A 15,045-nucleotide genomic window follows, 5' to 3' on the forward strand; every position below is an offset into this window, starting at 1 on the left:
AATTTTTCTGAAATCTTTTTGCTTACGCCGATAGAAAATCCTGAAAATTTATGGCTTGAATTAATAAATCTACAGAACAGAACGCCACTCAGATTCCAGCAAAATCAGGAATCGAACTGTTCGTAATGTTGCCTGTGTCAGAATTTCCAAATATACTCTTTGCTTCCATATATACTTATGTGCTTGAGGCAGCAAGAAAGAAGTTTAAAAGCTCTCAAAATAAAGAAAGAGCTCAGAAGTAAGCTTGTTTTATCTGCCGTGACATGTAAAAATTACTTCCTTGAATTTGTTATTGTTTGCGAATATAGACCTTTCTGAGAACAGAGGAATAGGACTCTTTAATGAATAAAGACTTGTAAATTCTACCGTTCTACGTTTCAAATAAGACATATAATAATTAATAAGAAATATTAACGAACATTGGAATAATATATAAATGTTGCAGCAATATTTGTTGTATCTTGAAAAGGTTGTATTCAGTGTGTGTATCCAGTACTAACTTACAAAGCTAGAAAATGATATAATTTTGTTATGTGTTTAGGTACAATCTGTCTAAAATTACTATAATTATTGTACCATGCGTCATTCTGAAATTCAAATCATCGAGAAAATATGACGACCATCTGCATGAACCGCCAGAGCGCACCGTGGCAATGAACTGCTTTTGCAGCGAAACTACAAACAACTTGTAACTGCTGCGGCTGGCTCAGTCTGTCTTTCTCTCTTTCAAGGTTTTTTAGCACTTTGGGAGCACGAGTTGCCCATCCATGCGGCATAACGGAAGGGAGGTAAAATGATCGCATTCACTCCTTCCACAAAATTTCGGACGTAGCTGCTGTGTTTATATCAACCGACAACTACTGTACATGAACTTGGCTTCTCTTCCGCTTAGGGATGTACAAAACTAATGTGGTATGCCATTACATTGAACATTTCAGAACAGGTCAAGTACGAAATACAGACATTCATATGGTCACTGTGGCTTAGCACTCCAAGTATGTGCTCTAGAATTCTAGATCGCCTATACTGTTGTCAGGACGAGTCTGTCTATATTAGGATGTATACTATTAGACACTACATAAACGTAAAGCAGTTACGAGAAGATAGGCTGTTAGACGCATACTTCCCATATTTTTCATCAGATTCATTTTAGAAAAAAATGTTCGCAGACATACGTAGATTCAACGATTACCAGCATCTTAGCTGCGAAAATACTAAGTTAGGAGACTTGTCATTAAATAATAATCAATACAATTTCTTACCGGTTTCACCTGAAATTTGAAAAAAGGTATTTTTCTTTTTCATTAACAATTTATTATTGTAGACCGGGACGAGGAACTCGTATTGTAAACAGAGCAGTCAACATGAGTACCTACATACAACAGCAACTAAGGTAGCGGGGTAAGCTAAGCTCTCTGAGAGAGGCCCTTCTCTTTCGCTGTTTCAGATTCTTGAAAACTTTCTCACTATTTTAATCTGCACAACAAATTAAATTAAAAGGACACGCTTCCGTACAGGGGCAGCGCCAAATTGGGATTATGGTACTTTGTACTGATTTAATAGTTACTTAATATTGATAAGCGTATTTTTTTACGAGGATCAAGTGCTTTCGACACGGTATATTATAATATTGAACGTGGTTATGTTATGGCACAGAGAGGTTACGAGACGGTTGTAATGGGACGCCATTTTCGTGTTGCGAATATAATGTAGCTATCAGATTATTTTTTATCTTAGTGGGTGATATTACTTTACGTACCTTTCAAGCTTTTGTTGTTTTATTGACGGCTTGTGTAATGACGTTAGTTCTTGTTGTATGTTCTTTACGTAGAGCTGTATACACGGATTGACTGTTATCTGGAAAGGTGTTCGTAGAGCTGTGTACACGAATTGACTGTTGTTAGGAATGGTGTACACAGATCGAATGTGATGACGTCAGTTGACGTCATGGGGAGTTTGAAGTGTGTAAGAACGCTAAATTATTTAAGTCTGGTTTCCACATAGCCTATCGTTGATTAGTTAGATTTTAGACTAAAGAAATTTGACATAGATTAGTGATAAGTTACATGTTAGTTTAGGGTTAGACGTCAGTTTAGGTGTGTGTATTTGAAAAATGTTAGTTTAGGGTTTTTTGGAAATCTTAGACGTCAGTTGAGGGATTTTTTTTGAAAGGTTAGACGTCAATTTAGGTGTACGTATTTGAAAAATGTTAGTTTAGGGTTTCTTGGAAAGATTAGACGTCAGTTTAGGGTTTTTTGGAAAGGTTAGATGTCACTTTAGGTGTGTGTATTTGAAAAATGTTACTTTAGGGTTTTTGGAAAGGTTAGAAGTCAGTTTAGGGTTTTTTTTGGAAAGGTTAGACGTCAGTTTAGGTGTGTGTATTTGAAAAATTTTAGTTTAAGTTAGGTTAGGTTAGGTTAGGTTAGGGTTTTTTTTGGAAAGGTTAGACGTCAGTTTAGGTGTGTGTATTTGAAAAATTTTAGTTTAGGTAAGGTTAGGTTAGATTAGGTTAGGTTAGGTTAGGTTAGACGTTAGTTTAGGATTTTTTGGAAAGGTTAGACGTCAGTTTAGGTGTGTGTATTTGAAAAATGTTAGTTTAGGTTAGGTTAGGTTAGATTAGGTTAGGTTAGGTTAGGTTAGACGTTAGTTTAGGGTTTTTTTTGGAAAGGTTAGATGTCAATTTAGGTGTGTGTATTTGAAAATGGTTAGTTTAGGGTTTTTTGGAAAGGTTAGACATCAGTTTGTGTCATGTTGATCGATGGTCGGTGTGTTTGTGAGTTATGTCATTTGAAATCGGCGTTTGAAGAGTGGTAGTGACAGTGTTTTCGAGATATATCGATAGTAGGTTAGTCGAATACCTTGTTATTAAGCGACTGGTGGAGAGGAATGTCTTTCTTTGTAAGATGTGACGTAGTGGGTGACGTAGTATATGACGTAAATTTGGAGATTTGTGATTGGGTTGAGGTTTTGTATAAGTTTCAAGCGTATTTTTCGCAAGTGTTCTTGTAACCTAATGGTTAAGGCTATGGAGGATAGAAATGAACGTCGGTGGTTCGAGTCTCATCACTGGCAAGGTAAGTAAAAATGTGTGTTAATGATAAGGTGTGTAATGTAGGCATAAAATTAGGTAGTAGAAATAAAGTAGTTGTGTGGGGAGAAAGGGGGGAAAAAGGATGGAAGAATGAGAGTGTAGAAGAGTGTGCGAGGGAGGTAGAGGGAGTGGAAAGAGAGGATATGAGATAAATGATACTTTTTTTTTTTTGTTTCTGCCTTGAGCATTTTTTGAGGTGTTGTGATGGTATATTTTTTTTCTCGGAAATGGTGCGTTTCTCTTCAAAATCGTTCAGGATATTTCATTGCTATATTATGTAGTTTCTTTCTCTTTTTTTTTGGCGCCATTTTGGCGCTGCCCCTGTACGGAAGCGCGCCCAATTAAAATTATACATTGCTTTATCGCTTGTAACAACTATTTTATTAATATAAACCATTTCTAACGATCCTATTTTAAACTCTTACCTGTAAGTTTATGTTCGTCAAAATTCTTCTTATGTTCTAATATAATGTTTCATATGAATCTGAACTGAACAGTTGAGACATTGAGCTTTATCTTTATTCATAATAACAAAACAGTCTTATTCCCATGTTTCTTGGAAATTAAAACGAAACCTACCATTTATTCGCCACATTCTACCAATTCTAATCTAGAAAATGGTGTATAACAGCTTTAATAATGGCACACACTTCAGTCTACTACACATATGTGCTGTTGTCACATAGAATCAGTTCTACGGAGTTGTTACACATTGTCTGTAATGTGCTGCCTTCTAAACATTTTTTCTAGAAATGTGTAAAGTTACCCCCCTTGTGTAAAGTATACCCGGTCGACGGTACCCCTGATTAGAACGCATGGTACCTAGTTCAACCTCTGCTTACTGCATGCACAAGCATACAGGTACAGTAGTGGCAAAAAAACCGGACCGACCCTTGTAGCTGATACAAAAAAATCCTGTGCTGTGTAGTGTGTCAAACTGTGGTAATTTCAACATGGATAGTGAAGCCAGAGGTATGTACTGCTATTTAATGTAAAAATACACAGTTATCTTTGCCGAATAGAGGTAGAAATGTAATATTGATGCCAGATGAAAATAAAACACTCGAAGTTTTTTCGTCTGTAAGTTTGAGGCACTGAAGGAAACAAAAGACGGTAATAATCGAATAAATTCAATAAATTCCATTGTTACAATCATTATACAAGATGGATGTGTTTCGTGACTAGCAAAATTTCAATCTATGACTCAAATCAGCTACAAGGGTCGGTCCGGTTTTTTTTCCCACTACTGTACACTATTTGTGGAGGAAGAAATGAAGGGGTGGTGTATGCCAATCCATTTCTTTTCTGCTTCAACTGCTTTAGAAACGAACATATAGTAAATCACTGTGCGTCAGTGGTGGATTTTAGGCGACCAGCGAGGGTCGATAGCAATGATGCATGCCTTGAACAATCTGTCACTCAGAAATGCTTACCTTCAGGTCTACTCGTATCGATCCGATACATAACTGTCTCTGCCGGGGAAGGTGGAGTGGGGAGTTAAGGAGTAGTCTGCAGTGGCTCAATTGAGGTATTAACGTCCAGACATAGTATGGATGACACATGGTAGATTTGATTATATTTCACGAACCTGGTTAATAATCATGGAGAAGAATATTGAAGAACTATGATCTGTTTTGTTAAGACATGTGTATTATCCGATAAATGCCAAATTGTGCAAATTGTGGAACTGTGGAATAAGCGAGTTTTCGTAAGGTCGAGGATCAGTGACTGATGGTTAGGTTTCTTTTTGTTCCGGCTTTTGGTATACCTCGCGTATACGCTTTTTTTGATAGATAGGCAGATAGATAGAAAGCGATTTTCCGTAAGATCTAGGATCAGTGACTGGTTAGGTTTGATTTGTTCAGGCGTTTCATATTCCTGCCATATACGTTTTTCTCGGTGCGAAAATTGAAAGAAATAAAAAGTATGATTTTGTGCTACGTTTGTGAAAAGTAAGATATTTTGTTTTTAGAAATTGTCCACTTCTAGCGATGTTTAAAATTTGCAATTTGTAATGTTTACGAGTAATTTATTTTGGAGAAATTCTTAACATTGTTTTCAGTCAGTTTTTTTAATAACGTTCGTTTTTGAAAAACCATGACATAGCATCATTATTGCAACAAAAAAGGAAAAAAAGCCGTCATAATGGACTACAGTTTTACCATAATGAATTTTATTATTTACAACTAATGCAAATTAAATTATAAAAGTAATAGGGTGAAAATATTGACATCGCAAATGAAAATAACAAACGAACGAATAGTTAAAAATTATAGTTCGAAATGTTGTATTTTACTCATAGAAAATGCCGCTTACTTTTATAGAGCAATATTAACTGTGTCACTATGGTAAAATATCATGCATAACGCACACAATATTTGCCGATCTTTCAGCATTTCTAAATAGTTGGCATAGTGGTAATCCTGCACATCCATAACTAGAACCCACTTATCCTGACAACTATGGGATATAATATAGTAGGCCTAATATAAATTATTACTAGTATTACTTGGGAATATTAGGGGAGCTGGTTCCGTATGTGAAATTTTTGAGGGACCCTAACCCCTTCGGCCCTATAATGTTGATGCCTAAGAGTCTAAAGTAGTAAAGTCTATAATGAAGATGATGATGATGACGGCAAAATGTTTTCACAATAATAAGCAATAATTACCTCTCGATTGCTGTATATTCCTCTCTGGGCTCGTTGATCACAAGAGTTGTGGTTTGACAAACGCAGAACGATACTACTACGATAGTACAAGAATCACTGTCTTGGTTGCCTGCGTACTGAATAAAAAACAATGACCTTTCAGTCCTGCAGTGCTGCCATCTCATACTACAGGTTGAACCACATAGCAAAGCTGTGGTCTGCTTTATTTACACATGACAAGGAAATATGATTCGAAGCTGGAGAGATATAATTGTTCATATCGTCACTAGAGTCGCATGAAGGCAATCGCAGACCGGACGCTATGCTATATACTAGCGCTATGCTTTTGTGAGCTATAAAATATAAATGAATATGGTGCACTAGATGCTAATGATTCATCAGCGACATTTATAAAAGATGACCAAGAGGATGGATCCAGAAGGATTTTTATTGTTTGCATTGGTTTTGCAACAGAAGCGGAAGAACTGAATTAATGAAATTAATAATCGTAGGGACCAACTCTTGAGAATTCCATCACTTATATTACCACCTAGAAAATGGTGAGGAAAACTTTCAACAGTACTTTCGTTTAACAGAAACAGTTTCAAGAGATTATTGCTCATTCAAAAGGACGAAACGTACAGAAGGAAGACACTAACTACAGAAAAACAATATCTGCTAAAGAAAGATTTGCTGTTTAAGATAAATATCATTTGTATATTTTAATTTTACTTTTTCACTGCTGAAAAATTATTTTTCCAAACACTGCCGTATACAATGGTACCTTCATTTTTTGGACCAGAAATTTTACCAACTTATTTAGCAATTGATGAATGCAATTTTATATTAATGACACAAATCATCGTAACATTAAAAGGCGTGCCAGTATATTGTTCAATAAACATTGTGCTTGCATTTCATGTGTTTACACAACTAAAAGTTTAAAAATTTTAATAAACTAAACTGTTAGTGAAAAACAAAATGCTGAGGAACATCGGGAAGGAATATACAACACGAAATAACATTATAGGACCTTGGAAGAAATCTCCGAATGAAGTAAGTGTATAAATGTTGCATATCCAACATGGTATTTTGTATGTTATGCAATTTTATTAATTGTTGATTTGTTTTTATTACCTTTTATAACTTTAAATATGTAATGTGTCTCCTGGCATTATTATTATTATTATTATTATTATTATTATTATTATTATTATTATTATTATTGCTATAATTTCAGTAAATCTGTCTGTATAAGTAATATTTTCAATATAATAATAATAATAATAATAATAATAATAATAATAATAATAATAAAAGACTTCCTCTCTCCAAGTATGTTCGAATTGCTAAATTACTTACGTGAATCTTTGCTAAAGTTACGGAAAAAGCAGAAAAAATATTATTATAAGTCATTCTTTATCTCATGGTGTCCACCTCTGTGGAGTAAAGGTTAGCCTGCCTGACCGTTAAACAAGCGGGCCCGGGTTCAAAACCTGGTTGAGACAAGTTACCTGATTGAGGTTTTACCCGGGGTTTGCCCTCAACCCATTAAGAACAAGTGCTGGGTAAATTTCGGCGTTCGACCTTGAACTCATTTCGCCGGCATTAACACCTTCATCTCACTCAGACGTCAGATAACCATATCAGTTGATAAAGCGTCGTAAAACCATATCAGTTGATAAAGCGTCGTAAAATAAACCATTAAAAAAAGATTATCTCATGGAACCAAATGAATGTGTGCTCTATAGCTTACAGTAAGAACCTCACGGTGGGGATATGTGAGCTAACTAGCTGCAAGTGTAATCATAATGAGGAAGGGAAGCTTTTTAGTCCACTTTCTGCTTGCCTTCACGTGCAGTTAGGATTCCTGAGGTAACGAATGGCTCATATTATTATTATTATTATTATTATTATTATTATTATTATTATTATTATTATTATTATTACTACAGTATTGTCTTTAAATTGCCTATATTTTCTCTTAAAGAAGTTTCCAGAACTGAGGTAGCAGTGGAATCATACTGTGATTTGATTATATTTTATTGTTTAAATTGTAGACAAGTCAGTTAATTATGGTTCTTCACAGCAGGGTACAGCACACGAGGGGCTCTGCACAGTCGTCGTTGTTCCTGAGGACTAGTTTATCAGGACATTTGGTCATGCAGGCACCCATTTCCCCGCAGTTCGCCGCTGGACCACGACCTGAGGACAAAGAACAACAAACCTCACTGAAACTTACACTTGATAGTATTATGTCACTACGTACGAGCGCTATGAAATTTTAGCAGTACAATGTATACGCAGCGCATAAAGTAAACTTTGGAACTGAATTCACCCGTCGTCGTCAGAATTTTCTGTTACCTCGGGTAGAGGTCAGGCGTTGTGCTGACTCAACGGTCGTTTCCAAGGTAGCCTAATCTTGTAGCAGAATATATAAACTCTTTTATGTAGTTTGGAAAATGTATGGAACATTGCTTGTAACTTCTCAACTTTTAGTTTTACTCAAAATGTACCTGTGATCTTTTGCATCTGACAGCTGATTCTACGTTTAATTTAGGAACTCGCCTATTATGTAGTCTTGCCGAAATTAAATCGGTCATTTGTAAAACCGCATGAGTCACAGAAAATAAGTTTCGAGAAAAATGGAGAAAACTACCTATAGTTAATGGATTTTCTGTTAGGTCTGTGAAATTTTTACAGGAGGACCATACATTAGTATAACTGATTAAAAAGCATTGTATCTTAATTATCTCATTTCATATCACCTTAAAATATTTTTTAATTTCTTGGACTCGTGTTGTTTTAACAAGTACCAATAATAACTCCAGTATCCTGACAAAATATGGAGTGTATTGTTTGTTGTAGTATGAAATACATTATACAGTTTTCAATTAATTGATATTGCTATTTTTATTCCATATTCAAAATGCTTCATATCACCCACAAATTAAATTCAAAATATCATAGCTAACTTAAAAAAATTAGTCGCGAGTAATTAATTTTCATACCATTGTGTCACACGTTTAATGGCAATGTGTGAGTACAGATATATCTTTAGTTCACAATAAGAAATAACATAAATTGCATATTATCCCTAAAAAAAAGACGGTGTTTCTTGCTTTGGGATCTCTCTTTGATGACTTTTTCTCTTTATATCATGCACTTCTACAAGTCCTTGAAGGTACACAAGTACACATCTTGTTCATTTTTGCTTTCAAATGACGTAGTTTTATTAAAAACATCTATTCTATCTGGTACAGGTACTTTCATAGAACATTGTTGATTATTTTTTCTTCTATAGAACTCTAGGAACTACACTCACTGTCCAACACCTTGACAAAGAAGTGCATGATAGCAAATGCGTCATGGCTGCATCATGGCGTTAAGCATTAAAGCCATATGAGTCCGGGACTGATATGATTTTGAAAGAACTCAATATTTTAAGATTTTATATAATGCTTAGTAATGATCGGACTCATGTTGTTTTGACTGGAAATGATGCGTCTACTCATAATGCTTCCTACAGTAGCGGTAATTCATTTTCGTAAAAATGTGGACTGATGTGGTTTTGCAAATGACCGATTCAATTCAAAATCTAAGATCCCCAGTTGGGTGGTAATTCTACATCCATCATATTCTCCTGATTTTGCTGCATCAGATTTTCATCTTACACTCTTTCAATCTAACAATCTGCGTGAAATCTCCTTTAATAACGAAGCTGCTATTCAAAATAATTGGCTTGACGATTTCTTCAACTCCAAACATGTAGGAAAGTAGAATATTGATTAGTTTAAGTATGTATCTTACTTATGTAAAGTGAATGCTTCAGGGTTTAATACGAATTTATGTATCAACCTATCAATATATCACTCCCTGATCTATAAAATCTAATGGTAAACGGAATGATTTTAGCTCTGTTTGTAGGTGCTGAATATAAAAATAAAATCTCCTTATCCTTTTCTGCGGACCTCAGGAAAAATAACTAAGAGACTAGTGAAGTGCTTTGTTTGTAGTGTGGTATTGTATGGGGAAGAAACATGGACATTACGACGAAGTGAAGAGAAGCGACTAGAAGCATTTGAAATGTGGATATGGAGAAGAATGGAACGGATGAAATGGATAGACAGAATAAGAAATGAAGCTGAAGCTGTGTTGGAATGAGTGGGTGAAGGAAAAAATGAAGCTGAAACTGATTAGGGAGAGAAAAAGGAATTGGTTGGATCACTGACTGAGAAGAAACTGCCTACTGAAGGATGCACTGAAAGGAATGATGAACGGGAGAAGAGTTCGATGCAGAAGTAAATATCAGATGATAGACCACATTAAGTTATATGGATCATATGCGGAGACTAAGAGGAAGACAGAAAATAGGAAATACCTTCTCTTGCACAGAAAACTATAAATGAATGAATGAATCCTCTTCCATTCGATTTTAACATTTTTATATAGGCCCTACCGGTACAGCAAGTTTTATTCTTGATATTTTGTTTCAATTTGCTAAGAGAATTGTCCCAATCGGAGGGGGTTATAAAAGTTAAGGAAAATTGACGTAAATCAAAAGAGAAAACTGCCCTCTCTTACTGCTGTTCACTAAGAGGACATAAACGGTACAATAATAAACTATATTACAGTTGCACAAAGCAAAGTACTGAATAAATATATTGTGGAAAAACTGCAACGCGACTACCTGTCTCCAGGCCGAGCCACTCGCATACTCCAGTTACGCTGAGAATCTCTTTGGAGATATATTTTAATTAAGATAAATTTAAACGCATAATCATTATAACAAAGATACATTTTAAATAATTTTAAGATAAGCATATTTACTTCATGAAAAAAACTGTGTGTATATTTTCTCAGTTGTGATTCATTCCATTCATTTCATAAAGAGTAGCCTAATGAACGATTACTTCACATATGCAATCAAGAAAAATATAAAGGATTTGGGAATACTGTATTTACTTACTCCTGGACGTTACGGTCTTCTGAGAACCTTAGCCTCCCTTATAACTGTAGCACAGTCTAGTATATACAGTCACGAAGCTTGAATTGTGAGGGTACTAGGAACAATAGCCAGTACTATTTCGCATTGTTTGTAATGAGGCGATAGTAGCGTTCCTAGTGCATATTCCCTACGTATTGAGCTCCTTGACTGTATATCCTAGACTGTGACTGTAGCCCATTCTTTTCTACTCTTAGTCTTCTTTCTCCACCTCGTAAAAGGATTTGGGAATACTTACTTACTTACTGGCTTTTATGGAACCCGGAGGTTCATTGCCGCCCTCACATAAGCCCGAATATCCGAGGCTTATTGTTAGGTTACGTAACAAGCTGTTTTTTACGGTGATTAGTTGTTAGCCCTTCGCCCAACAACAAAGCTGGAGGATCACCCCTTATCAGCTGTCCACGACTGCTTATTCAATATATTCGCAGCTACCCTCCATAACTGGAGGCCGTCTCGTCTATCCGCAACCTGAGGACGCGCCATGCCGTGGTGATAGGGGCCCACAGTACATGCATAATACTATTATTACGAAAAGAAATAAATATTTGCAACTTGGAAAATAAAGCAGCTGAAATAAAACAACAATGGCTTTCACATATTGAACTCCTGCACTCTTCGAGAGTAATAAAACAAATATTATAATACACACCACAAGGCCAATGGCCTGTTGGAGGACCAAGATTACTTTGGGAGGACAAAGTTGAGTTGGAACAGATAAAAGTCTAATCTTGTAGAAGAATAAGGAGTGTACCGAAGTCTTTGTCACAAGGTCTATTGTAATTATAGGCCTTTGGAGGGAGGGATGAAAGGAATGAACTTTTCCTAGTAAATAAAAACCCCCGAAGACACCACAGAGAGTTCTGAGAGAATTCCTAGCTGTTAGCTTACCGAAATATAAACTTCTAAAGTATGTCAGTTATAAGTGGCCAACATAAATAAGTCTAAGATCACGTGTTCAAAACCCAGCTACTGTAGTCAATTGAAACCTGTGGTAAAGGATGAGGATGATCCGTGTAAAATAATCGAAGATGACGAGGCTTCTTTTGACTATAGTGGAAGTATTTTGCTCCCCTTTATAGAAAAAAATATGAATTCATTATAATAGCATTTAGAAATAAATATGTTAAATGTTAAGCAATGCAATAATTTTAATACAATATGCAATTATGAAATGAGCAATATAGCCATCAAAGAAAAAGAAACTGCAATGTATCTTTTAGGTAACACTAAGAAGTAGTGAATTATCGAAGTGTATTCTTTTGTGATGTTTGATTGTTATTCAAAAATGTAATTAAAAACTTTACGGCATACTTCAAGTATAGTTAGTGTCAAAGAAAATAGTTCTCCTATTGTGTAACTTATGTTTGAATATTCATAAAATCTTAATTCTGATCATTTATATATAAATATTACTGTAAAATATCACGGTTTCAGGACTAAATTAATAATTAATTGTCATGTTATATATACTTTTTTAATTAGGTACACAGAGACTTTAAAGCAGACCCGTACACTATAGGGTTCTACGGGCAAAGAGCAGCAAGAGCGCTCGCGTGGCAAGTTGTCGAGTTACTTTGTGTGCTGTCATGAGACCAGTGGAGTTATAGCGATAACCACTACATCTTAAATATTTTTTATTTTGTTTTTTAAAGAGAGACTGAGGAACAGATAAAGAGCGAGCCAGCTTATCGACTCAGCTACCGAATTTCTTTACATTTAGCAAAACCTGTACAAAATATTGATAATGGAGATATTATTAACAAACGCTTAATGATTTCTGTAGAAGAATTTTGTCCTAATCTAATGAAAATGCATCAGTGTCTTACCATGTCATACAGGGCCGTCAGACGCAGAAATATGATTTGCTAAAGAAATGTGAAAATTAAATGAGTAGATAATGCTTTAAATGCATTTAATATAATTTTTGTTAAGCATTTAGCCTAGTAGGCCTATTAAAACTCGTCTTCGGTTTGATCACATTCGTCAGTTAGTGATAATATTGTAATTTATGTATTATATTACTCATTGAACTTTAAAACACTCCGTGTCATAAAATTCTACAATGCGAGCCACTGATGGCGAGCTTGCACCCGAGAGAGGAACTGTGGACTCACCTTGCCAGCGGGGCAAGAACACGTTCGTACGGGCAAAGCGCGCACGGGTCTGCTTTAGAAGTCAGTTACGCTGTGACGTCACCTTACCACAGTCTACTATATACAGTCGCGAAGCTCAATATGTAGTAAAAATGCAAACATGGGTAGTTGCCCACCACTAGGATCGCTACTATCGCCTAATCAACGCAGATCTCTCTCCTAGCAGCCGACAAAATATGTTACACTTTCGTTGTCGTGTTCTTTTGGAAAAATTAACACCTTCCTTCCATTATTGAAATATTAAATGCATAAAGTTAATTTATTATTTTAATGAAGTATATTAAATTCCACCATAAACTCGAAGATACCTGCAAGAAATAAGTTAATATAATTTTTGTTTGTGCAAAACGAACTGAAATTTACTATAATAGCTTCACTCATTCAAGATTATAGCGATAATTAACTATGAAACCAATAAATATTAATTTGCATTTCTCTTTACAACAGTAATAATGGAAATATGAAATAATGGAGTAACTTACGTGTACCGGTACTTGTAGTGTAGGCTTACGTAGTTAATAAAGTGGGATGAGGTTAAGCAATAATAATCACACCAGAATTGGAAATAAAACGTGATCAATAAATTTTATTGTAACAGACTTTTTCTACGTCTCTAGTAAAGTAGCAAATAAAAATAACAACAAAAGTAACAGCTATAATTAAAAACATATCCTTTGAAGAAAACAGTAGGCCTAAGCAATAATAATCCCACCAGAATTGAAAATAAAACGTGATCAATAAATTTCATTAAAACAAACTTAATTTTTCTACGTCTTTAGTAAAATAACACATAAAAATTATAAAAAAATTAATACCTGCAATTAAAAATATATCCTCTGAAAAAAAAAAGTAGACCTAACCTTTATTTCTCTGGAAATTTAGCAGCCTAAGTGACAGAACTTTAACCGGTATCTAATGTCCTTTCGGTTAGACTGAAACATTTCATTGTGAAATTTAAGGATATAATGTATTCTAACAATCACAAAGAACTTCAAATTAACAGTTTTGTTTCTGCACAGCATTCTTGTGAAAACCCAGGAATCTTTCGGAAACCGGAAAAAGGATAACTCTAGCCTCTTTCTCTTACTGTTGCTACAATTTATAACACTACTAACGTCTCCTCCTTGTCCCATATTATTATTCCAATTATTATATTTTAGCCATTAACATTTTCATTATAACCAATAACGAACATTTCACAAGCATCAATGTGAAATACGCAACGAGCTAGCACTCGATAGAAATACGACACAGTCCAAAGTCGACCATGGACAGTCTATTGTTTCTAGTTGCTAACCGCTTGGAGCGCTTTATCACGAGATTTGCAAAAAAAACACAAGCTTCGTGACTGTATATAGTAGACTGTGACCTTACTATCCCAAATCCTGTCCGTTCTTTCTCGTTGTAATACCAAGAAATCGTTCACTCCTTTCCCAATCCCACCGAAACCGATTGAACATTCCATTCCCGTTCCTACCAAAACCAAATCCTAAAAAATACTGTAGGCCTATCTGTGATAGATGTCATACTCACTTCCTGCTGATACCAGCAGTACTATGCAGGCCAGGAGGATCACCAAGAAACGCAGGAACGTGGCAGCCATAGCGACGTGAGTCAGGCAGCAGAAGGAGTGAACTTGCTTTATATACACACGACGATTTGTTATGAGTATTTGTATACACAGCTGTTGGATCATACAATTCAAACAGAAGTGTGACTAAGTTTAGAAATGGAAATTACAGACATGTTCAATTACTCATTAGGGCCCTGCTACGTAGACAACTATATTTCTCCTTTTTTTCTTTCTTAACGATATTATTTATTTATTTATTCATTTATTTATTTATTCATTTATTTATTTACTTATGTATTTATTTATTTAATCTGGTAGAGATAAGGTCATCAGGACTTCTCTTCCCCTCTACCAGGGGATTAAAACTACAATATTAAGAATACAATTACAATTATAATTACAATTAATATTATATTTACAATACAATAAAAATCAAAGCACTAAAAGATTAACTGATTAATAAAAGCTAGACACTTTATTGTAAAAGTTACGAAGAGAGAATAATTTTTTATTGATTAATTAAAAATTAAACCTACTCTACGCAGTAAGAAAATGCTTAATAAGCTTGCT

At 35.0% G+C, this 15,045-nt stretch overlaps 1 protein-coding gene across 1 annotated transcript in view; it reads right to left on the reverse strand.

Moving 5' to 3' along the window:
- Positions 1–14,580, reverse strand: part of LOC138699970 (UDP-glycosyltransferase UGT5-like) — a 72,055-nt gene extending 57,475 nt beyond the window's left edge. Inside the window, exons 1-2 of the mRNA XM_069826215.1 lie at positions 14,436–14,580; positions 5,763–7,946 (exon numbers count right to left, since the gene is read on the reverse strand). The gene's annotated coding sequence lies outside the window, so the exon portion shown is untranslated. The remainder of the gene's footprint in view (positions 1–5,762; positions 7,947–14,435) is intronic.
- Between the last annotated feature and the right edge of the window lie 465 nt (positions 14,581–15,045).

Source organism: Periplaneta americana, chromosome 5, assembly GCF_040183065.1.
Source record: "Periplaneta americana isolate PAMFEO1 chromosome 5, P.americana_PAMFEO1_priV1, whole genome shotgun sequence".
Taxonomy (NCBI): Eukaryota; Metazoa; Arthropoda; class Insecta; order Blattodea; family Blattidae; genus Periplaneta; species Periplaneta americana.